Source organism: Hakea prostrata, chromosome 2 (genome assembly GCF_041222555.1).
Source record: "Hakea prostrata isolate BN-2017 chromosome 2, UWA_Hpros_2, whole genome shotgun sequence".
Lineage (NCBI taxonomy): Eukaryota > Viridiplantae > Streptophyta > Magnoliopsida > Proteales > Proteaceae > Hakea > Hakea prostrata.
Genome location: NC_142601.1, coordinates 12,983,390 through 13,010,198, shown reverse-complemented (window position 1 = coordinate 13,010,198; position 26,809 = coordinate 12,983,390). Strand labels below are relative to the sequence as shown.

The window sequence follows — 26,809 nt, the reverse complement described above, 5'->3', positions numbered from 1 at the left end:
ACTAAATTACAAGAGGTGGCCAATAGCTCATGTCCCAATTTTGGTTGATATAGTTAATATCACTAAGGATACTAACCTTAAGAGTTTTGGTGAGAACACTCTCCACCAATGGTTTAAGCACCTAGCTTTCATGTCCTCTATACACTATAACAAGACACTAAATGTAATAGATCCCACAACTCTATATATCTGCTACTCTAAGTAATACTAAGCTTTTACATTACCATAAAAATAAATAAATAATAAAAAATAAAAAGCTTCACAAAAAAACCAAAAGATATCTTTTAACCATAAAAAGTCAAAATAAATGAAATATTTTTAATAAGTAGATGGCCCATGCAGGTCTCGAACCTGCGACCTTCGCGTTATTAGCACGACGCTCTAACCAGCTGAGCTAATAGGCCACATGATAAATAGTTTCATAAAAATTGTTTGTGAAAAGTAAATAAATAAATAAAGCCCATACTCAGTAAGAGGCCTTAATTCTATTTTTTTTTTTGGGGGGGAGGTGGAAAAACTACAACATTCTCTTAACATATATTACTATTTTGAGATTGATTCCACATGTCTAAAGATAGAAAAAAAAATCCAAGTAATTAACAAGATCAAGCTGTATCACCTCCAAAGAAATAATAACAAAAGATGTAACTTCCAAATTAAAATCTCAACATATTCCATATTCCCATATTAACTGAAGATCACAACAATCTATCCTTCTATATCAAGAGCATCTTATTATGTGCAATAATCATATATTGTATTTCTACTATAAATATGTAATGCACACAATTCAATGAAAATAGTTCTATTCATCTATCCTCATTTTCTTTATTGTCTTTAATATTTCTTCTTCATTTTATAACACGTTATTAGTATGACTTAACTCAAAGTGCTCGATTCATCGTATTCTCATTTTCTTCCTTGTCTTTTTTATATTTTGTTCATTTTATAACACATTATCGGTATGACTTCGCTCAAAGTACTTGCGTTTTGAGAAAAAAGATGATAGACTATATAACATTATGGCATTATGCTTTTCATTCTAAAGTAAAAATTACGATTGACATTTTTGCACTAATTTTCTTTAAACAATAGAGTTTGACTTAAAATATGAGATCTATTGAATCGATTAGTCAAACAACTGATGAATTATTAAGTCATAAGTTTTATTAGTATAAAAAGGTTTCTTTCAGAATTTTATCAATATCTGAATCTTTTTTTTCTTTCTTAATTAGTTAGTTAATTTTTTTTTTCTGTAACAAGTAATGATTTGCTATTATCCTTTCTTACATTTTTCTTTTTTAATATTTTTAGATATTTATTTTGGTAATTATATTAAGTGTCATGGTAATTAATAGTTGTACATTATGTATTCAGGCATATAATTTATATCTCATTTTTTGTTTTATTTTGTGTTAAATTTATCCTATTAGATCTATTATAACATGATATTTAGTATTTTACTGATGAGAAATATATATTACTTATAAGCGTAAGTATATAAAATTTTAATATTGTATTAATTATAGAAGCTTGTGTGGTCATGCAATACATTGTGAACTTCTGATTCTCATTATAACAACCCAATGTATTGCATGACCACACAGGTTTCGATAAGTAATACAATATAAATTTGATTTGATTTGATTTTGTGAGCCTCGCTTAAACAGGAAGTTCATAGTTACACTTGTTATGGATGAATTTTTATGTGAGAGCAGCCCCACAATTTATTTTATTTTTTGTCATTACCAGTGACTTCTATCCCGTGGGTATAAGGTGTCAATCCAACTGATTCAAATAAAAATGTAAACGGATTGAATTCTACTCGGATATGGTAATATTTGAATTCAATTTCGATTACTAAACATGTTATTTGAATTTAAGTCCTCGTTTGATCTGTAAATTTATGAACGAATTACAATTTGTTTAATAATTGAATTTTCAGTTAATATCCGATTATAATTCAAAGTAATTGGAGTGTTGGGCCCAATTAATGTAAAGGAATATTGTAGTTTAATGTAATTGATTATAATTAATGAATATTAATGAAGGGATACTGATGTAATCCCAAACATTAAACGTGTATGGATATCGAATATGATAGTATCCATCAAATATCTAAGGGCCTGTTTGGTTACTTGAGCGAAATTTGGATTTCAAATCTCGGCTTAAATCTGGTTGGTTATAAAATTAAGTTTGGTTGTTTGAATTTTGGATGATTTCTGATTTATCCCAAAAATATTTATTGAATTATGGTTCAATCCTTACGTTTTGATAGTATGGGTGAAATCTCGGTTTCACCTCATACCCTAATCTCGATTCCGTTTTAGTGTAAATGTGAATCTCTAGATTTCATGATCTAGAGATTCGCACAACCAACAGGTAAAATCTCCCATTTGTGAATCCGAGTTTGTTCCGTCCACCCTAATTGAATCGGATAATATCTGGCTCAAAATTGACATATCTATATTTGAATCCAATTATTAATCCCTGTCTTGAGAGTTTGATGCTAAGGAATTTTCTTGTTCTTAGAATTCTAGTGGTATATATCTCTGATGGCGGATTGGAACACTAAGTTCTACCACACTTCTTCTAGGAGATATCTTCATAAAGGAAAATTAACTATGCTAGATAAGATGGAGATATTATATTTGAACCTAGTAAAATTGCTTGTGTATTTGTACAATTTATGACTAACCTCTATACTTCTGCTAGACCCCTGGAAACTTTAAGTTTGGATCACTCCTCGTCAGGGGAGCACTTTGTGCTTCGTGACGGCTTTACAACCACAAACACAGGGGACTACAGGATCAGGTGATGAGATTTTTTTAATTTTTTTTTATTTTTATTTTATACTTGTGGGCCCCACATAGTTTGTAGTTATAAAACCGTCGGAGGAGATGATCCGGACACGGACACATCCTTCGTGGAATGTCTCTTTCTCCCTATTGCTTCAGTTGAGAATGCTACAGGGTTAGCAAAAGAAAATAAAAAATAAAACTTGATTATTTGATGGTTTTGTTTAAAGAATTCAACATTTAATACTTTGAAAAATGATCTAATGCTGGTATTTTCACCCTAAAAAATGTAAAAAGACTTTTCAACAAAAAAAAAAATTTGGCTAAAAGGATGCAAGACATGCGTCTCTCTTTCATGTTAGTGGAATTTAATGAATTTCACCAGCATTTATGTTGGAAATATACAACGTTCAGATGTGTTTTGTCTCACAATCAACATAACCCATATTTCTTCTATCAAGGCTCTCTAAAATCTTAGGTTTACAAAGTGAATATTAGCACGGAAGTTTTCCTAACAAAAAATTTACATCGAAATGATTAGAGTTTCGTTTGAGGGAGAATTCTTTCACATACAAATTAGTGAATGGGAGAAGTATTTTAATATTATTTGAATTACAATTCAAAATTTTGAATTTTCAAATATTTAAATTACAATGTGTTTACAATCAAACTCTACAACTTGTTGATACTTTAACTCAAACTCTTATTGATCAGTTGGAGATAAGATCAATGGAGGATTTAAATTTGAATTGGAATTCAGAGGCTTATCCTTTACAGAAATAAACAAGGTGAACAAATAAAGTAAGTGGTTTTTGAAATGTTAACTTCCTATTGAAAATAGATGAGAATATTAGGTATAAATTTGATATAGAATCATCAAGGGGGAAAAAAACATTATAACAAGGAAAAAATGAAAAAATGATGATATAAGACAAAAAACTACCAAGATATTTAATCAATGAAGATAAGAGTCGGAAAATATTTTGATTATTGACTTATAATAAAATTATTTCATGTGGCCTATTAGCTCAGTTGGTTAGAGCGTCGTGCTAATAACGCGAAGGTCGCAGGTTCAAGACCTGCATGGGCCAAAAATTTATGTTTAAAAAAAAAAATCAAGGATTCTTCTTACTTATTTTGAGTTATGTTTAAAAGATTAATATTTTTTTAAAAAGATATATTTGTTATTAATGGAGAAGATATATTAAAAACAATGAATAAAATGAAGACAAGGCGATCAAACTATCTTCATTGAATTGTGTGCATTATATATTTATAGTAGAAGTAACATTTCTCTCATAGAAAATATCAGAATCTACAAGGAAGTACAATATATGACTCTTGTACAGAAGAAGATGCTCTTGATATGGAATGATTTATTGTTATGATCGTTAGTTAATATGAAAATGTGTTTGAAGTCCTCATCCAGAAGTTGAACACAAAAATTAACTCAAGAGAAATCAGGTCCTATCCATGGTTCCTCGTGTCCGCGATATATCGTCGACTTCTCGGCGATATATAGCCATATCGCCGACTTCTAGCAATAAATAGGGGGATTCAGCCGAATTTCCCACTTGATTTTTTTACATTTTCCCTCTCCCTTCTCCAGAGCTTCTCTCTCTCTCTCATTTTTTGCACTTTTCACCATATTTTGGTACGATCTTCAACATATACAAATACATCTTGCTTCATTATTGCCGGATCTCACGTTGCTTATGTCGATCAGGTGGTGTTTTTCACAAATCTGGGAGTTTTTTCATCAAACAGGTAACCATTCTTGGGGGCAAAAGATCACCGCTAAAGAGGTGCAGTTAATGATTATCTGGAACACTATCAGTATCGTATGACATGCGATCATTTTGTGAGATTGTTGGGGGAGCATCATTGGAGGCAGTCTAAGTCACAGCAATTCAATCCACCTAGGCACAGTACTTGGTATTGAGAGTTCAAGATTTTATATAGTTGGATCATTGGATGACTCTATGTATTTGTAATTTATATGGTTGGATGATTCTATGTATTTGTACAATGAATTGTAGACTTTAGATGATTTGGTTTTTATGAGTTTTTAGATTTTTAGTTTCGGGGCTTTCGTCCGCATACAGTAGGACATGGGTCGATTAAGAACATTATTTTAGGTGATGTTTTAGGTAAAAATAACACTCCCAATGTGTTTATTGACCTCAAATTAGGCTTCATGTCAAATTTCAGGTCAAAATGACCTGAAATACCCTTCGAAACAGGGGTTTGATTTTTCATCGAACCCCAACCAAAAGTCGCCCGACTTTTGGCGACATGTCGCCCGAGTCGCCGTGTCGCCAGGGTCCAACACGGCGACATGGGCCAACATGTTGAACCTTGGTCCTATCATATGCAGGAAGGTTAGGTCTTATTCGCTCTGTGATTATGGAAATTTTTTCTTATTAGTCTAATGTCTTCTACATCCCCTCAACATCTCCCAAAAAATTGAAAGCATAATGGCAAAGTTCTTATGGAAGGGTAATTTTGAGAGGGTAGCTACAAGGTTGCTTGGGAAGATGTATGCCATCCAAAGCGTGAAGGAGGCTTAGGTCTCAAGAAGCTTCATGACTGGAACCAAGCTAATTTGATGAAGCATGGGTGTTGGCTTCAGATCACTATCGTTGTTGGACATCATTTATTCACCATAGATGGCTTTCGAAATGTTCTATCTGGAGTCTAGAGGTGCCAACTCAATGCTCTTATTCCTTCAAGTGCATCCTCAAAGCTCACCGCCTTACTCTTCCCCACACTTGCATTGTTCTCAAAGATGGTTTCGGTACTTTCTTATGGGATGACCCATGGACCCCTAGCGGTCCAATCCGGAATGAGGGTGTTATTATCTCTGAAGCCTTGGGACGTAAACCGGATGACAAGGTTGCTTCCATTCTAAATACCAACGGAACATGGAATGACGTCACTGTAGACATCACCTTATGTCAACAATGGGATGTCATCAAGGCCGTTCGCCTCCACCCTCGGCAAGCTAAGGATAGATTGATTTGGTGCCCAACATTGAATGGTGTTTTATCTCTCAAGTCTACTTGGGACACAGTCCGTCACCACGAATTGGAGGCCCCCTGGTCAAGAGTAGTGTGGTGTTCTACCAACTAGCCTCGCTTCTCTTTCATTACTTGCCTTGCATTCAAGGAACGACTCCCTACCAAGGACACCATCATAGCATGGGATGCTCATATTGACTCACAGCTCATCTTCTACAGCAGTTACATCGAATCCATCGATCATTTATTTTCGATCATTTATTTTTTAAATGTGGTTTCACAAAGCCTCTATGGACACAAATCCTTACTCTTAATGGCTTCCAAAGACAAATTGCTGATTCTTGGCTCACTTAGTTACAATGGGTCCAGACACACTTCCAGGGATCCTCTCTAGTCCACAGGGTACGTTGCTTTAGCTTCACATCTTTTCTCTAGTCCCAATCTGGTAGGCAAAAAACTATAGAATACACCGTCAGGAAGCTACCTCTTACTCTACCATTCTAAATCGTATTCTCTTAGACACCAGCCGGCGCTTCTCAACAGGTAACTTCGATGTGGAAGATAATTATGTTAACAGAGCTTTTTTTGAAAGATGGGGTATTCATGTCCAATTCCATCATCGTAGGAGTTCGCTTCATTGCTGGATCAGACCCCAACCAGGATGGATGGCAGTAAATTGTGATGGCTCTGTCACTGGGGTGCGTGGTGGTTATGGTTCTATTGGTAGAATTTCCACTGGTCAAGTCATTTTTGTAGTAGTTGGTGGAAGTCCTGTTGCAAATGGAATTAGAGGCAATAAGATGTGGGTTAGCACATGCTCACCAACATGGTGGGACTAAAATCCAGGTGTGGTCTGATTCCCAACTTGCAATTCACATTGTTACCGGCAACTTAAGGGCCCCTTGGTCAAGTTCGGACCTCGTGGAATATATTGCCGACCTTCGATCGACGTTTCAACATTGTGTTGTCCTTCACCATTTGCGTGAAACAAACCATTGTGCTAACTTCCTTGCCAACTTTGCAAGATTCTCTCCTGAGATAAGCTTGAGCCGTATCACCCTCCCCTATAGGCTAGCTGAGCTTATTCAGTCTGACGCCAAGGGGAAACGGTATCTCAGAATGTAATAATTCCCTTTTTTCTCTCTCTTTTCCACTTTAATATAAAGCACCCTTTACCAAAAACAAAATATTTTGATTATTGACTTATAATAAAACCTTTTCCATGTGGCCTATTAGCTTAGTTGGTTAGAGCGTCGTGCTAATAACGCGAAGGTCGCAGGTTCGAGACCTGCATAGGCCAAAAATTTATGTTTAACATTATTTTTTTAAAGTATTCTTCTTACTTATATTGAGATCATACTATCTTCAGTGAATTGTGTGCATTATATATTTATAGTAGAAGTAACATTTCTCTGATAGAAAATATCAGAGTCTATTAGGAAGTACAATATGTAACTATTGTACAGAAGAAAATGCTCTTGATATGAAATGATATATTGTTATGATCTTTAGTTAATATGAAAATGTGGAGAGCGTCACTGAGATTTTAATCTAGAAATTACATTATTTGGTATTTTGGGGTGAGGGCACCACAATTAGATTATAACTTCCCCGCTGCCCAAGTGTTCTCGTTATTTACTAAAAATCCTGGGGACCTCGAGAAGCCTTATAATATTGTTGTTGTTCCTCTGACCCGTGGGTTGGTGGGTCTCTCCTAATGATAACTTCATTGAATATCTTTGAATTTGTATATCTTAGTCTCATACACCAGCTTCTCAAAATTTAAAGTAGGCAATGATTCAATAAATAAACTCTGTCAAATTATCACTTGAATGAATTTGTTGAACACTAATTTCACTATTTTGTTGAATATCATGAATAAAGAAGAATTTTAGTTAAAATATGTTTTGTTCTATCACTTTTGATGTATTCTATCTTCAATTGAGCTATGGATGTAACATTATCCTCATATAATATTATTAAAAATCAAATTTTCTTAATAGAAGATTACGTGTTTCTTGAATGTGTTAGGTTATTGATTTTAATACAACACATTCTCGACTTGCTCTATGAATCACTATTATCTCTACATAATTTGAAGATGTGACAGTTATAGTATATTTTGTTGAATGCAATGAAATAGCTATAGTTCCACTTGTAAATAAATATTATATTTGAGATCTAATTTTCTATGGATCAGATAAATATCCGATATCTGCATAACAAGTAAGTTGATGTCCATATTCATTTGAATAAAATAACCTTATGTTAATAGTTCCTTGAAGGTATCGAAATAAATGTTTAACACTAGTCATATGTCTTCGTGTTGGACAAAAACAAAATATTGCATATAGATTTACAAAAAAAAATATTATATACAGTCGTGTAATATTAGTAATATACAAGAATGCCCTATTGCATTGAGATATTGTACTTCAGGACCAAGAAGTTTTTCATTGTTTTTTTAGATCGAAATAGATATTTCTTTATGTCAAGTGATCTCACAACCATTGTGGTACTCAATGAATGTGATTTATCTATGTAAAATCGTTTCAAAATATTCTTTATATAAGTTGATTGATAGACGACTATTCTATTAATCAAATGTTTAATTTGCAGGCTAAGACAATATTTTATCTTTCTAAGATCTTTAATTTCAATTTTCTTCAAATAATATATTGCTTTAAAAGTTTTTTAGGATTTTTTATGATGTTTAAATCATCAACATACACATTTATTATAAAAAGTTAGATCCATAAAATTTAATAAACATACAAGAGCAATTTAGATTATACCACATATGCTCTAATTGCTTTAATACATATAATGATCTTTGAAGCCTTACTAAACAAAATTTTTGAGAATTTTATATGTTTTAAGCATTTTGAATCCTTAAGAGATTTTCATATAAATTTCATGCTCGAATGAGCTATATAAATAGGCTGTAATAAGATCCATTAGACACATGTCAAGTTTTTCATTTATTGCTAAACTAATAAGATGTTTAAAGATGATTGCATCTATTACAAGAGATCTTCATATAATCAAGCAAAAATCTTTATGCTACAAGTCGTGCTTTATATCTTACGATTTCATTTTTCTCATTTCATATTTGCATAGAAAAATAATTTGTACCTCACTAGCTTTTCATCTTCAGGTATTTTGACTACAAGTTCAAAATTTTATTTTTTGAAGTGAATTCAATTCTGTTTGAATTGCATCTTTCTATTTTGGTCAATTATTTCTTCAATTACATTTATCAATAAATTTATGTTCTAGATCCTCGTCTTGTTTCATTATTTCAATAATAACATTATACGCAAAAATATTATCAATCACTATATCTTTTTTGTTCCATCTTTATCTTGTAGTGACCTAACTGATATAGATCTCTTCATTTTTTATTTTTTTTAGGTGTTTGAACTTCTTTTGAAGTTTTATTAAAAGGTATATCTTCAGTATTGCCATATACAATTGTCTCCATATTATGATCATCTTGATAATTTGCTTCTTTTTTTTTAGAATTTTTATTCATAGAACCAATTGATCTTTTACATTTTATATGTGATTTAGTTTTATTCGCATTGATAGATTGTCCTGCTAGGACATCAATCCGAATTTGAGCATTTGTAGCTGGAATATTAGATTTAATAACTATTGGAAGGTCAATAAATCTAATAATTTATTCATAATATTTTATAAATGCATTATCTTTTGAAGTTCAGGTTTACATTACTCAGTGTGAGAATCAAAATGAGACAATCATAATACATTCCAATCAATCTTTTTTTTCAACCGTTTATTCTCTCACTTTTATGTTGAAAAAGTTAATTCATCAAAATAATAATAAACAAGTCTTGCTTTAAATAAATCTCCAGTCATTGGTGAGCCATCGAATTATAAAAGAAGATTCAAATCAGAGCTAGATAGCGCAGGATGGAGTGTAGGATTAGTATGGGAAGGCCAATTAAAATATCTAAGCTCATGGATGGAATAGCCCAAGCACAAATCAACAACACTCAAATACATGACATATGGTGCAATGAAAAAGAAGTACTAGTGTGAAATCCCCCGGATTTCTAACCCGTTAACCCATGTATGTTTTCAATACCACGAACCTGGGCCTCGAGTCGACGACAACTGTGGGCCATCCGAGTCTAGCCCGAAGGTTTAAGAGTGGACCCAATACAAGTGGATGACCCTTATGGTGACTTGACACCTCTTATAGAATTTAAGAGAAGAGAGAAGTTTGGTCATGAAGGTTTTAAAAGCCTATATTGGCACGTCCGTAAAACGATGATGGAAAATCCAAATGACGAGGTATTTTCACCCATGATTAGATCTTTGAAAGACATTTCTAGCAAGCCAAAGATCTCCCAATTTGGACTTTGTTTGACCCTTCAACAAGGGCCGGTTGATTGGACCTCTTGAACGGCCGGTCGACAGCCCCCAGCCCAGTTCGGGGGCAGAATCGGGTTTTACTCTTTAAAACCATATTTTTAAGCCCTCTTTCACTCATACTCGCATTTTACATTGCTAGTACAAGGCTGAGGCTCAAGGAGGAGGAAAAACCAAGGGAGAGGAAGGTTCCTAACCATTTGAAAGTGTGCCGGCACCCGGATCTTTGAAGAATCGTTAGGAAAGGTAAGATTCATCAAACCCTCTTCTTTGGGCTTAGTTTTAGGAGTAGTTCTTCACAATAAATGTTGGATTTGAGTAGTTGTAACATGATAGGTGTTCTAAATGCTTGCAAATTGTGAAATCCAGCCCAAACCAAGCTAGGACACCCTATTTGTTTTGGGTTAAAGAAATGCTTGTTTGATGTTAGACCTTGAAGTCGGACCTTGATTTCAATGTTGCTATCTTTGAAAGCCTTAGGAGGTCATGTCCGACCTTTTCCTTAGGGTAGATTCAATGTCCCGAAGTGAAGGAAGAAGTCCTTGTGGGCCCTCTTTATAGAAGACATGGTATTTGACCCGAAACCCATGGACATTGACAATGATGCCCCTTACTTGAGTACATTGTCAGTGTTTAGTGAAATTATGCGCATTGAAGAAAGGTGAACTAGTTGAAGTATCTAATGAACTCCCGTGCATGATACAAAGGTATTTCCTGAAACTAGACTTCTTGATTGACTTGTAAAAGAAAACCCGACTCAAGTTGACCCCGTATAGCCCTCCGAATCCTTGTCGGAAGTTGCTGAACTATTGCTGATTTTTCTGCTGAACTATGCTTGGTCGATCCTCTTGGTCGATCCCATCGACCAAGGTGCATTGACCAAGGCTGCCCAGATTCGAGTTAATGATTCCTTTAGAATATTCCACACCCTATTTATGCTAGCCTCGTGTTTTGAACCCTATTCTAATCAATGCAACACCTGAGAACGTGGAGAAGGTTCCCCAAAGCTCCTCCTTGATATTGGTGAAGGATATTCTACTCTAATCATAGAAAATCACTCTCTCTTGCCTCCATTATCAACTCCTAAGGTATGACTCTCTCTCTTGCTCTCTATCCTACTCACTCCTCTTCTTCTTCTTACTATTGAGACCATGGCCAAGGTGTTGCAACCTTGCAAACACCTTGTCATGAACGTCTCCTCCCATTTACATTAATTTCCCTTCATTCTTACTATACCTCTCTTTCATTTTGATCATTGCATATGCCTTACCATGATTCCTTGCTTAGCAACTTGATTTATTGTCCTAAATTGAAATTTGGAGTATGATTAATCTAATTAATAGCTTGCAAATGATTGTAATCTTGTTCCTAACCCATTCCCCCACTAATTCCCTAGCTTCCCTTTCAATTACATTGATTTCTCATTTATGCTATGATTCTTGTCTCTAGAACTTAGTATTCCAATTTGGGGCTTTCCAATTAAACCATTAGATGATATTAATTATTTGCTTAGATGTGTTCTTATACTATTATTAATCATCCCTCCAAGTTTCGGATCAATCCGAGCCCCGGAAAACCAATTTCAGACCAAATCACCAAAATACTCTATGCAGCCTCGAGACTATCCATGGTCGATCCTGCTTGGTCGATCCCATCAACCAAGGAGCATCGACCAAGCATGCTGCTGAATTGTGTTCTTCGCCGTTTTGACCCGTTCAACTTCCGATTTTCCCAATTTCTTCTCTAATCTTTCATTTATGTTTGTCTAGGCTCTTAATACCATCATTGGATCATTCTTTTGTGACTTTTGGATCATCATCATCACAGCTTAAGGTAAGGATGGTTATCGCCATATAACATAGATTGTATGACTTTTACACTGTTGTTGGCAACTTAGTAGGCTTAGTTTATTGGTTGATTTTAGACATCATATGACTACTGTAGTTACCTTATGATAATAGTACCATGCTTAATTACTTTGTTTATCATGTCTATTTATTCTTGTCATTTACTTATACACTTGATCATGTGATGTTATCACAAATCTTTCAATATGATGATGTATCGTTGATATATGATATGATGGAAATAAGCATGTGATTGCTTAGGTATAAATTGGGATTTGGGAGTGTCCTATTGACGCTTCTTTCCTTGGACATCGGAGAGAATAGTATGGGATGTTCTCCGAAGATGCTCATCGACACTTTCTCGGATTATTGGATGACATACATAAGACTTGTCTAGTAGTGTGGCTAGGATGTCCTTGTCGTGTCAGACCCGAATCGGAAGGGTATTGAGACCGAACGACCCGTTGTAGTAGTGGGGATTTGTGGGCACTCAAGACCGGTGAAATGATCCGTGATAGGTCATGAATCACATTGGGGGAGCCATTTATTGGTAGATTGCAAAAAGCTAGACTTGGGCTCACGGGCACTCAAGACCGGTGAAATGATCCGTGAGGGTATGTGAGAGCTTCCCGTCTACTATTTGTGAATGACCAATAGGGTTGATGAGTCCGGTGGGTATATCCATGACTCTAGTGTGAATGATACCGGAAAGGATCCCAAGATATCTTAAATGGTTGAGGAGGAATGGAAGTATCCGGATCTGAATTGACATGACTGAGTAAATGACTTGCATTGAGCTAGGCTTTACCGTAACATGCGCCAATACTTATACCAAATGGTGATGTGAGAGAGTGGTTACCAAATCCCTAGCCAAGGAATGTTCAAGAGGGATGCAGGACCCATTACCAACCGGCTGCCCAAGATATCTTAAATGGTTGAGGGAACCCAAGATATCTTAAATGGTTGAGGGTGTGAGCGAACCTACCCAAAGAAGTATAGTGCTATGACTTAAAACATGTCTACCTTTGAGACTAGCATTCATAGAGTTAGAATCATACTTGCATCATGTGTTTCATATCATATTGCATCATGTTATGGCTTGTATCATATGGCTTATGTTTTATGGAATAACTACCTTGCTAAGTTATTTTGAACTCACTACTTTTTACAACATCTTTTGTTAGACTTTCCTGCAGGTACTACTACTGTTGACTATAATGGTAAACACTTTGAAGACCAAGTTAGTGACTCACACAATACTGGTTATGGCGACTAAGTTGATGAAGACTATCAGTACGAGATTGGTACCTATCTAGAGCAGTCCGGCTTTTACACTTGTGTGACAGCGATGGATATCGTCCTATTCTCTTTTGACCTTTTATTTTGATTCGTTGAGACCGTAGTTTAGTTGTTCCCTTTTTTTATTTTGGGAACCGGTTCTAACCTTTACATTTACTCGATCTACCATCCGCTGTTATTGTAGAGTGGGGTTCCCCCTTCATTCCGCTTTTTGACTATGTATTTTATTGGTATCATTTCCGCACTCAGATGCTCTTTTGTGACCCTTCTGAGGTCCTTTCTTGACTTTTGTTATTAAAGTAATTGAATACAAAGATCTGTTCTTGCTTTTGATTATATTATAGTGCTAAGTGGCTATGATCGTTCCTAAACTTGATCAGCAGGACTTTGAATCACTCCCCCGAGTAATCCAGATAGGGTACCCCCTGAGTGGATTTAGGGTGGATGTGACACAAATAGTTTCATTTATGTTTCTCATTTGTTTGTGAGTGGTTTGTGCGAATCATTGCAAACGATTTTGCATTTGGCTCTCAGACTCACCCAGGAGCACTCGCGAGAGCCAAAATACGAGGCTGAGGCTCGAGGAGGAGGAGAAACCAAGGGAGAGGAAGGTTCCTAATCATTCGGAAGCATGTTGGCACCTTGATCTTTGCGGAATTGTTAAGAAAGGTAAGATTCATCAAACCCTCTTCTTTGGGCTTAGTTTTTGGAGTAGTTCTTCGCAATAAATGTTGGATTTGACTAGTTGAAATATGGTAGGTGTTTTAAATGCTTGCAAATAGTTCCATTTATGTTTCCCTTCTGTTTGTGAGTGGTTTGTGCGAATTGTGGCAAACGATTTTGCATTTTGGCTCTCAAACTCACCCGGGAGCACTCACGAGAGCCAAAATTTGGGGCTTTTGATTGAGATGGAATTAGATCAAATTGAAGGTACCATTAGAACCCTATTACTGCCAATTAGGCCTTCCCAAAGTTTTGTTTCGATTCGACTTCGAATCGATAACGAAATATTGAATTTTCGTCGAAACTAGATCTAAAACGACGAGTTTGAACATAATCATCAGACTGGGTTTTGTTGGGTAATCTTAGGGACTCTTTTGAAACCCATATGATTTATAATATGTCTTTATTAATCTTCTTGTGTGATTAGGAATTTTTTTGAGTTAATCGCCGACTCTTGTGAACTGAAATTTGTGAATTTAAGAAGGAAACCGAATCGAAAGGTGAGGATTGACTAACTATGTTGTGTATTATTAAATGTTGTTATTTTGGACTTTATTAGTGATATGAATCTCTCTAAATTTTTATCTACCAATATATGCTTGTGTGTGACTTTGCACGAATGGAAGGTAAGCTTGATGTTAAATGTTATTCTTTATTCGGAACTTTATATTGATGATGTGTATACGATATGAGAACATATGTGATGGATGATGTAGAATGTGATTATTCTTCTTAACTGATCTTGTCAATTGGGGTTGTGGGTTCGCCCATTACCCTAGTGACCTCATGTGATAGTATCTATATTTAAATTGCATAAATGATAAGTGTCTAGAAGTGTTGGGCTAGGAATCCCTATGAGTACTACTACCCTTCCGGTAGGGGTATTGAAGCCGGTTAACTCGTGAAGCTAGTAGTTGGGTCTTGGATGTCGAACAGGCCCACTATCATCACAGAGGGTAGAGTTGCATATAATATATAAGGGCTCCTGGGCGCTCAAGATCGATAACCAATCCGTGAGAAGACATGGAGAGCATCATGTATATTATATGTGAACAACCACTGGGTTAAAGAATGGGGTCCAACAGATGGCTCCCGTTGAGGATTCCATTCGTAGGTGGGAAGGTATCGAACCAAAAGGGCACTACGCATGAGGGGAGATATTCGGACCATATGTAGTACGAGACTGTATGGCCTTGCATTGGGCTAGGATTATCATTGACACACACCAAATCTCATATCAAAAGGGGATGTGAGAGAGTGATGACCTATACCCCAACCACGGATCGACAGGACTTTACCCAGCAACCGCGGAGAACCCAATAGACGTCTCTTGTTGAGGGATAGTGACTGAGACCGCCCAAAGGAGATTGATGTTTATACTTAAAGCGTGTCTATCATAGAGACTACATGATAGAGTTAGGAACATCATATCATAATCATACATCATTTTGGCTATATTGTTAATCACATGCTTATCTTATATTTATGATGTGGAAATGATGAATGAATGCATGACATGGATGCGAATTATCCTCACTGAGTTCTATGAACTCACTCTTTTATTTGTGTATATTTTAGACTTCTCTACAGGTTATGAGGACCCCACTCCTATGGAGGATCCTTTAGTGGGAGATTTCCATGAGAGTGTGATCGAGGAAGAGGTGGATGCACATGATGCGTCATGCTCCTGTCTGGATTGTTCTTATGGAGTCGATTTCCATTAGAATCTTCTTTAGAGGCTTCCACTATGAACAAACTATGGACTTTTCTTTTAAACTCTGATGTTTATGACTTTGGATTCTAAACCTTGGATGATTGTAATCGATATTTTGGATTTTGGATTTTAATACTTTAACTTGATTATTCTTGTCCTTTTAATTATGCTATATCATGTGTTGTATGGAATTGTCATTGAACCTAGGTCCTGCGGTGTATCACCCCCACAGGTATTCGGGTATGGTCGGATCTGGCTGGGGGGGGTGTGACAGCTAGAGTTACTCCAACCACTAAATTACAAGAGATGGCCAATAGCTCATGTCCCAATTTTGGTTGATATAGTTAGTATCACTAAGGATACTAACCTTAAGGGTTTTGGTGAGAACACTCTCCACCAATGGTTTAAGCACCTAGCTTTCATGTCCTTTATAGACTATAATAAGACACTAAATGTAATAGATCCCACAACTCTATATATCTGCTACTCTAAGTAATACTAAGCTTTTATTTACTATAAAAATAAATAAATAATAAATAAATAATAAAAAACTTCACCAAAAAACCAAAAGATATCTTTTAACCATAAGTCAAAATAAAAGAAATATTTTTAATAAGTAGATGGCCCATTCAAGTCTCGAACCTGCGACCTTCGCGTTATTAGCACGACGCTCTAACCAACTGAGCTAATAGGCCACAAGAAAAATAAGTTCATAAAAGCTATATTTGAAAAAAAAAAATAGAATAAAGCTCATACTCAATAAGAGGTCTTAATTCTTTTCTTTTTTTTAGGGGGGAGGAGTGGAAAAACTACAATATTCTCTTAACATATATTACTATTTTGATATTGATTCCACGTGTCTAAAGATAGAAAAAAAAATCCAAGTAATTAACAAGATCAAGCTGTATCACCCCCAAAGAGATAATAACAAAAGATGTAACTTCCAAATTAAAATCTCAACGACCTCATTGTGCAATCTTGGCTATCCATATTCTCATATTAACTGAAGATCACAACAATCTTGCATACATGTATTTTTGCTATTATCCTTTCTTAAAATCTCAACGACCTCATTGTGCAATCTTGGCGAATCATAATACTTGCATGTATTTTTTTTCTTTCTTAATTAGTTAGTTAATCTTTTTTTTTTTTTTTTAATTCATGTAGCAAGTAATGGTTTGCTATTATCCTTTCTTACATTTTTCTTTTTTAATATTTTTAGATATTTATTTTGGTAATTATATTAAGTGTCATGGTAATTATTAGTTGTGCATATATGTATTCTGGCATATAATTTATATCTCATTTTTTTGTTTTATTTTGTGTTAAATTTATCCTATTAGATCTATTATAACATAATATTCTGTATTTTACTGATGTGAAATATATATTACTTATAAGCGTAAGTATATAAAATTTTAATATTGTATTAATTATAGAAGCCTATGTGGTCATGCAATACATTGTGAACTTCTTATTCACATTATAACAACCCAATGTATTGCATGACCACACAGGCTTCGATAAGTAATACAATATAAATTTCATTTGATTTTGTGAGCCTTGCTTAAACAGGCAATTCATAGTTACACTCGTTACAGATGAATCTTTATGTGAGAGCAGCCCCACAATTTAATTTATTTTTTGTCATTACCGGTGACTTCTATCTCGTGGGTATAAGGTGTCAATCCAACTGATTCAAATAAAGATGTAAACGGATTGAATTCTGCTCGGATATGGTAATATTTGAATTCAACCTCGATTATTAAACATGTTATTTGAATTTGAGTCCTCGTTGGATCTGTCAATTTATGAACGAAGTAGAATTTGTTTAATAATCAAATTTTCAGTTAATATCCGATTATAATTCAAAGATTGGAGTGTTGGGCCCAATTAATGTAAAGGAATATTGTAGTTTAATGTAATTGATTATAATTAATGAATATTAATGAAGGGATACTGATGTACTCCCAAACATTAACATTAATCATGTATGGATATCGGATTTGGATAGTATCCATCAAATATCTAATTGAATCGGATAATATCTGGCTCAAAATTGACATATCTAAATTTGAATCCAATTATTAATCCTTGTCTTGGGTGTTTGATGCTAAGGAATTTTCTTGTTCTTAGAATTCTAGTCGTACATATCTCTGATGGCGGATTGGAACACTAAGTTCTACCACACTTCTTCTAGGATACTTTTGTTAGACCCCTGGACACTTTGAGTTCGGATCACTCCTCGTAAGGGGAGCACTTTGTGCTTCGTGACGGCTTTACAACCACAAACACAAGGGCCTACAGGATTAGGTGATGAGATTTTTTTAATTTTTTATTTTTTATTTTATACTTGTGGGCCCCACATAGTGTGAAACCCAGCCCTAACCTTGACCCGGAAACCCTGTTGTTGTAGGTCCGATAACCCGAAGTAACGCAAGAAGTCAGCTATGGGCCATTCTAGTGGAAGACTTGGTGGCTTGCTTGGAATCCATGAGTGTTGATGTCAGTGTTCCATTTATGGAAACTGCACCCTGATAAAGATGGAATTAGTTGATAGACTTGGAGTACTCTCTGGCTTGGTTCGAAGGCATTTCTACCTACTAGGTAAGTCACTTATTGTGTGTGCAAAACCCCTTTATGTTTGGATTTGATCTAAGCCTTCATTTCCCTGTTTTGGACTTGCTGTCCTGATTGGTCGACTCATTTGTCAACTGGGCAAGTCGACCAATCCAATCGACCAATGAGATCTGATTTTGCTAATTAGGTTTTTACTTGCTCTATTTAAGTCCAATCTCGAATCTACTTCGTATTTTCTGCCTCCAAACTCTTTGGAACGTACTAGAGCCCTCTATAAGTCATCTCCCTTGCATCCTTGGTGATTATCTTGACGGATCTTCGTCAAAACTCGTGCTTTTACACAAAAAGGTATGTGATCATCCTCTTCTATGTTTCATCTTTGATTCTTCATTATTTTTATTTCCTTTTCTGATTGAGGACAATAGTAGCGATGTTGTATCTCTGTTGCAACCATCACTATACTCTTTCCCTCTCTTTTCCTAAGGATCTAAAGCTTGGTGGATGATCTTCATCAAGATCATCACCCGCTTTTGAAGGAAAGCTTGTATTCATTCTCTTTCCTTATTTAGATTGATGTTCTTCAGTCTTAGATCTAATTTTCTTGAAGATCTATGCATGTTTTTCATGATTCCTTTATCACAAACAGTGATCCATCATCCTATTGTTCTTCTCCATGATTTTTACTATGAATTCTTCAAGAACCATGATTGATCTAATTATGGTAACTTTTTGTTTCCTAATTTGTAATTTGAAGACTTGATTTGATTAGTGTTTTGGAGTCCTCTATATACTAGCATACTGTCATTGTAGTTTTCCCCTTGTTTAGTATCCTTTTGAACAACAAATTCGGTTTTATATTATAAAAACTCTGATTTTTTAAGGCCACTGTCTCTGTTGGTCGACTCATTGGTCGACTGAGGCAGTAAACCAATCCAATCGACCAATGAGTATGGCAACCTCATATTTGGTCTGTTTTGGATGTTTTGATATCTTTCTAGGTATCTTTCCTAATATGTTATATATACTTGTTTAGGACTTTCTTCCCAAGTTTAGTCAAAGTCTTACTTGATTCCCTAAGATCCTTTGCGAGTTATATAAGGTAAGGATGGTTATTTCCTTAACTACATAGATTGCATGTTCTAGTTTCTATATTTGAATCTTTTTGGTTTATTTCCTTAATTAGATGCTTACACTGATATACTACTGATGCAACTACTTTGAATTACAGTACCATTACTTGCTTATACTAAATTGATTCATGTATGATTTACTTACCAAATATATGCAAGTTGGATGTTATTATTGATTTCTTTCCATATAAGAACTTACCATATATGTGACATGATGGACTTATGTTTGTGAATGATTAAGTATGGTTTGGAAAGGGGAGGTGTCCTTTTGACACTTCTGTCATTGGACAACTACGGGAATATTATGGGATGTTTCCGGAGATGCCCTTTGGATACCTTCCTAAACTGTTGGATGACATATTTAGGACTGTCTAGTAGTGTTTGGCTAGGATGTCCCGTTATGTCAGACCCTAATCGGAGGGGTATTGAGACCAAACGACCCGTTGTAGCAATGGGGATTCGTGGGCTCTCAAGACAGGTAACCAATCCGTGAAAGGACAGGAATCACATTGTGGGGGCCATTTGTTGGTAGAGTTGAATATGGATAGACTTGGGCTCACAGGCGCTCAAGACCGGTAACCAACTTGTGAGGGGACATGAGAGCTTCCCGTTTACCATATGTGGATAACCAATAGGGTTGATGAGTCCGTAGTCAGGGACTATGAGGACTCTAGTGTGAAAGATACCGAAAAGGATTGCCAGGGGCGAGGAATGGATGTATCTGGATCTGACTTGATGTAACTGAGTAGGAGACTTGCATTTGGCTAGGCTTTGACCCTGACATGCGCCGGTACTTAGACCAATGGTGATGTGAGAGAGTGGTGACTTAACCCCCAACCATGGAATGTCCCAAGGGATGCCGGACCCACTACCAAAAGGCGTTGTGTGATGAGACCTTCCTAAAGAAGTACGGTGCTATGACTTAAAGCATATCTGCCAATAGAGACCAGCATACATAGAGTTAGAATCATATTGCATCATGTGTTTCATATCATATAGCATTTTACTCTGCTTTGAAATCCTGCCATTTATGTTGTTATGGATTAACTATCTTACTGGGTTTCTTTGAAACTCATTCCTTTTGTACAATGTATTGTTAGATTTCTCTACAGGTTCTAAGTATCATGATTGCTCGTATGAAGAAGCACAAGGAGAAGAGGCATATCTCCAAGAAGGTGATTGCGGTTACGATAATTACACTGAAGATTCCGTGGGTGGTTATGCTGCGTACGATACTTAGTCCGACCATAGAGTGGAAGCACCCTTGCGCCATTTTTGAGATTTATACTTATAGAGATGTTGTCTATAAGATTGAGAACAATTTAGTTACTTATTGTACCTGCTATTGGGATTAGTTTTCATTCCTTTTCTTTTAGTACTACTTTTCCGCTGGTTGTAGAGTGGGATTCCGCCTCACTTTACTTATTGATCTAGACATTTTGATTGTCTTTCGTACTCTGATTGTATATGATTTATTCTTTCTTTATTTGGATCTTTTGTTTATCTTTTGCACATTGATTATTTATGTTCATGATTATGTTATTGTCTCTGTGGGAGGCAGATTACCTCGATACTTGATCTTCGGGGCTATGGATCACACACTCGGGTATGCCAGGTAGGGTACCGGCTGGGTGGATGTGACACATAGTTTGTAGTTATAAAACCGTCGGAGGAGATGATCCGGACTCGGACACTTCCTTCGTGGAATGTCTCTTTCTCCCGATTGCTTCGGTTGAGAATGCTGCAGGGTTAGCAAAAGAAAATAAACAAAATAAAAAATAAAACTTGATTATTTGATGGTTTTGTTTAAAGAATTCAACATTTAATACTTTGAAAAATGATCTAATGATGGTTTTTTCTCCCTAAAAAATGTAAAAAGACTTTTCAACAAAAAAAAATTGGCTAAAAGGATGCAAGACATGCGTCTCTCTTTCATGTTAGTGGAATTTAATGAATTTCACCAGCATTTATGTTGGAAATATACAGCGTTCAGATGTGTTTTGTCTCACAATCAACATAATATTTCTTCTATCTAGGCTCTCTAAAATCTTAGGTTTACAAAGTGAATATTAGCACGGAAGTTTTTCTAACAAAAAATTTACATCGAAATAGTTAGAGTTTCGTTTGAGAGAGAATTCTTTCACATACAAATTAGTGAATGGGAAAAGTATTTTAATATTATTTGAATTACAATTCAAAATTTTGAATTTTCAAATATTTAAATTACAATGTGTTTACAATCAAACTCTACAACTTGTTGATACTTTAACTCAAACTCTTCTTGATCGGTTGGAAATAAGATCAATGGAGGATTTAAATTTGAATTGGAATTCAGAGGCTTATCCTTTATAGAAACAAGGTGAACAAATAAAGTAAGTGGTTTTTGAAATGTTAACTTCCTATTGAAAATAGATGAGGATATTAGGTATAAAATTGATATAGGATCATCAAGGGGAAAAAAACATTATAACAAGGAAAAAAATGAAAAAATTATGATATAAGACAAAAAAAAAACTACCAAGATATTTAATAAATGAAGATAAGAGTCGGAAAATATTTTGATTATTGACATATAATAAAAAAATTTCATGTGGCCTATTAGCTCAGTTGGTTAGAGCGTCATGTTAATAACGCGAAGGTCGCAGGTTCGAGACCTGCATGGGCCAAAAATTTATGTTTAAAAAAATAAAATTTAAGGATTCTTCTTACTTATTTTGAGTTATGTTTAAAAGATTAATATTTTTTTAAAAAGATATATTTGTTATTAATGGAGAAGATATATTAAAAACAATGAATAAAATGAAGACAAGGCGATCAAACTATCTTCATTGAATTGTGTGCATTATATATTTATAGTAGAAGTAACATTTCTCTAATAGAAAATATCAGAGTCTACAAAGAAGCACAATATATGACTCTTGTACAGAAGAAGATGCTTTTGATATGGAATGATATATTGTTATGATCTTTAGTTAATATGAAAATGTGTTTGAAGTCCTCATCCAAAAGGTGAACACAAAAATTAACTCTAGAGAAATCAGGTCCTATCCATGGTTCCTCGTGTCCGCGATATATCGTCGACTTCTCGGCGATATATCGCCATATCGCCGACTTCTAGCGATAAATAGGGGGATTCGGGCGAATTTTGCCCAAATTTCCCACTTGATTTTTTTACATTTTCCCTCTCCCTTCTCCAGAGCTTCTCTCTCATTTTTTGCACTTTTCACCATATTTTGGTACGATCTTCAAGATATACAAGTACATCTTGCTTCATTATTGCCGAATATCACGTTGCTTCTGTCGATCAAGCGGTGTTTTTCACAGATCTGGAAGTTTTTTCATCAAACAGGTAACCATTCTTGGGGGCAGAAGATCACCGCTAAAGAGGTGCAGTTAATGATTATTTGGAACACTATCAGTATTGTATGACATGCGATCATTTTGTGAGATTGTTGGGGGAGCATCACTGGGAGCCATCTGAGTCACAGCAGTTCAATCCACCTAGGCACAGTACTTGGTATTGAGAGTTCAAGATTTTATATAGTTGGATCATTGGATGACTCTATGTATTTGTAATTTATATGGTTTGATGATTCTATGTATTTGTACAATGAATTGTAGACTTTAGATGATTTGGTTTTTATGAGTTTTTAGATTTTTAGTTTCGGGGCTTTCGTCCGCATACAGTAGGACATGGGTCGATTAAGAACATTAGTTTAGGTTTGACTTTTGGCGACATGTCGCCCGAGTCGCCAGGGTCCAACACAGCGACACGGGCCAACATGTTGAACCTTGGTCCTATCATATGCAAGAAGGTTAGCTCTTATTCGCTCTATGATTATGGGAATTTTTTCTTATTGTTCTAATGTCTTCTACATCCCCTCAACATCTCCCAAAAAATTGAAAGCATAATGGCCAAGTTCTTATGAAAGGGTAATTCTGAGAGGGGTAGCTACAAGGTTGCTTGGGAAGATGTATGCCGTCCAAAGCGTGAAGGAGGCTTTGGTCTCAAGAGGCTTCATGACTAGAACCAAGCTAATTTGATGAAGCATGGGTGTTGGCTTCAGATCATTCTCGTTGTTGGACATCATTTATTCACCATAGATGGCTTTCGAAATGTTCTATCTAGAGTCTAGAGGTGACAACTAAATGCTCTTATTCCTTCAAGTGCATCCTCAAGGCTCGCCGCCTTACTCTTCCCCACACTTGCATTGTTCTCAAAGATGGTTTCAAGACTTTCTTATGGGATGACCCATGGACCCCTGGAGGTCCTATCCGGAATGAGGGTGTTATTATCTCTGAAGCCTTGGGACGTAAACCGGATGACAAGGTTGCTTCCATTCTAAATACCGACGGCACATGGAAGGACGTCACTGTTGACATCACCCTACGTCAACAATGGGATGTCATCAAGGCCGTTTGCCTCCACCCTTGGCAAGCTCAAGATAGATTGATTTGGTGCCCAACACCGAATGGTGTTTTATCTCTCAAGTCTACTTGGGACACAGTCCGTCACCACAAATTGGAGGCCCCCTGGTCAAGAGTAGTGTGGTGTTCTACCAACCAGCCTCGCTTCTCTTTCATTACTTGGCTTGCATGCAAGGAACGACTCCCTACCAAGGACTCCATCATAGCATGGGATGCTCATATTGACTCACGGTGCATCTTCTGCAGCAGTGACATTGAATCCATCGATCATTTATTTTTGATCATTTATTTTTTAAATGTGGTTTCACAAAGCCTATATGGACACAAATCCTTACTCTTAATGGCTTCCACAGACAAGTTTCTAATTCTTGGCACACTGAGTTACAATGGGTCCAGACACACTTCCAGGGATCCTCTCTAGTCCACAAGGTACGTTGCTTTAGCTTCACAGCTTTTATCTACCGAATCTGGCAGGCAAGAAACTATAGAATACATCGTCAGGAGGCTACCTCTTACTCTACCATTCTAAATCGTATTCTCTTAGACACCAGCCGGCGCTTCCCAATAGGTAACTTTGATGTGGAAGATAATTATGTTAACAGAGCTTTTTTTGAAAGATGGGGTATTCAGGTCCAATTCCATCATCGTAGGAGTTCGCTTCATTGCTGGATCAGACCCCAACCAGGATGGATGGCAGTAAATTGTGATGGCTCTGTCGCTGGGGTGCATGGTGGTTATGGTTCTATTGGTAGAATTTCCACTGGTCAAGTCATTTTTGCAGTAGCTGGTGGAAGTCCTGTTGCAAACGTTTTGGGGATGGAATTAGAGGCAATAAGATGCGGGTTAGCACATGCTCACCAACATGGTGCGACTAAAATCCAAGTGTGGTCTGATTCCCAACTTGCAGTCCACATTGTTACTGGCAGGTTAAGTGCCCCTTGGACAGTTCTGAACCTCGTGGAATATATTGCCGACCTTCGATCGACGTTCCAACATTGTGTTGTCCTTCACCATTTGCGTGAAACAAACCATTGTGCTGACTTCCTCACCAACTTTGCAAGATTCTCTCCTGAGATAAGCCTAAGCCGTATCACCCTCCCCCATAGGCTAGCTGAGCTTATTCAGTCTGACGCCAAGGGGAAACGGTATCTCAGAATGTAATATTTCCCTTTTTTCTCTCTTTTTTCCAGTTTAATATAAAGCACCCTTTACCAAAAACAAAATATTTTGATTATTGACTTATAATAAAACATTTTCCATGTGGCCTATTAGCTCAGTTGGTTAGAGCGTCGTGCTAATAACGCGAAGGTCGCAGGTTCGAGACCTACATAGGCCAAAAATTTATGTTTAACAATTTTTTTTTTAAGTATTCTTCTTACTTATATTTTTTTTTTTTGGGAATGAAGTCATATTTATAACAGCTATGCCGAGGAAACAAGAGAACAAAGCGCCTGAATCCAAGGATCGGATATAGGCTATTCAGTCGTAACCGTAACTGATTGAGGGCCCTCCTACCTAGTTGGTCAGCAACATGGTTGCACCTCCTAGAAACATGAAAAAACTTACAATCCAAAAAACAACCACCAATATGACAAATATTCTTCTTACTTATATTGAGTTATGTTTAAAAGAATTTTTTTTTATAAAAAGATATCGTTGTTATTAATGTAGAAGATATATTAAAAACAAGGAATAAAATGATGACAAGGCAATCAAACTATCTTCATTGAATTGTATGCATTATATATTTATAGTAGAAGTAACATTTCTCTAATAGAAAATATCAGAATCTATAAGGAAGTAACACTCCAATCCTAATGATAACTTCATTGAATATCTTTGAATTTGTATATCTCAGTCTCATACACCAGCTTCTCAAAATTTAAAGTAGGCAATGACTCAGTAAATAACTCTTTCAAAATTATCACGTGAATGAATTTGTTGAACATTAATTTCACTATTTTGTTGAAGATCACGAGTAAAGAAGAATTTTAATTAAAATATATTTTGTTCTATCACTTTTAATTTATTCTATCTTCAATTGAGCTATGGATGTAACATTATCTTCATATAATATTATTAAAATTCATTTTTTTAATAGAAGACTACATGTTTCTTGAATGTGTTAGGTTATTGATTTAATACAACACATTATCTTGCATGATGTTCTTATTCATTTGAATAAAATAACCCTATGTCAATAGTTCCTTGAAGTATCGAAATAAATGTTTTAACACTAGTCATGTGTCTTTGTGTTGGACAAAAACTATTAGAATATACATGAATGCCCTATTGCATTGAGATATAATACTTCAGGACCAAGAAGTTTTTCATTATTTTTTGAGATCGAAATGGATATTTCTTTATGTCAAATGATCTCACAACCATTGTGGTACTCAATGAATGTGCTTTATCTATGTAAAATCGTTTCAAAATATTCTTTATATAAAATGATTGATGGACGACTATTCTATTAATCAAATGTTCAATTTGCAGGCTAAGACAATATTTTATCTTTCTAAGATCTTTTATTTCAACTTTCTTCAAATAATCTATTGCTTTGAAAGTTCTTTAGGATTTTTGATGATGTTTAAATCATCAACATATATATTTATTATAAAAAGTTAGATCCATATAATTTAATAAACATACAAGAGCAAATTAGATTATACCACATATGCTCTAATTGCTTTAATACATATAATGATCTTTGAAGCCTTACTGAACAAAATTTTTGAGAATTTTATGCGTTTTAAGCATTTTGAATCCTTAAGAGATTTTCATATAAATTTCATACTCGAATGAGCTATATAAATAGGCTGTAATAAGATCCATTAGACATATGTCAAGTTTTTCATTTATTGCTAAACTG

General features: G+C 35.5%; 6 non-coding genes across 6 annotated transcripts; 4 read left to right on the top strand and 2 right to left on the bottom strand.

Annotated features, from left to right (window-relative positions):
* Positions 1-330: 330 nt before the first annotated feature.
* TRNAI-AAU (transfer RNA isoleucine (anticodon AAU)) lies at positions 331-404 on the bottom strand. The gene has a single exon. It is a non-coding gene; the product is annotated as a tRNA-Ile (tRNA).
* Positions 405-3,815: 3,411 nt separating this feature from the next.
* On the top strand, positions 3,816-3,889 carry TRNAI-AAU (transfer RNA isoleucine (anticodon AAU)). The gene has a single exon. It is a non-coding gene; the product is annotated as a tRNA-Ile (tRNA).
* Positions 3,890-7,044: 3,155 nt separating this feature from the next.
* On the top strand, positions 7,045-7,118 carry TRNAI-AAU (transfer RNA isoleucine (anticodon AAU)). Its single transcript has one exon. It is a non-coding gene; the product is annotated as a tRNA-Ile (tRNA).
* Positions 7,119-16,420: 9,302 nt separating this feature from the next.
* Positions 16,421-16,494, bottom strand: TRNAI-AAU (transfer RNA isoleucine (anticodon AAU)). Its single transcript has one exon. It is a non-coding gene; the product is annotated as a tRNA-Ile (tRNA).
* A 5,607-nt stretch (positions 16,495-22,101) lies between these two features.
* Positions 22,102-22,175, top strand: TRNAI-AAU (transfer RNA isoleucine (anticodon AAU)). Its single transcript has one exon. It is a non-coding gene; the product is annotated as a tRNA-Ile (tRNA).
* Positions 22,176-25,199: 3,024 nt separating this feature from the next.
* TRNAI-AAU (transfer RNA isoleucine (anticodon AAU)) lies at positions 25,200-25,273 on the top strand. Its single transcript has one exon. It is a non-coding gene; the product is annotated as a tRNA-Ile (tRNA).
* Positions 25,274-26,809: the final 1,536 nt, after the last annotated feature.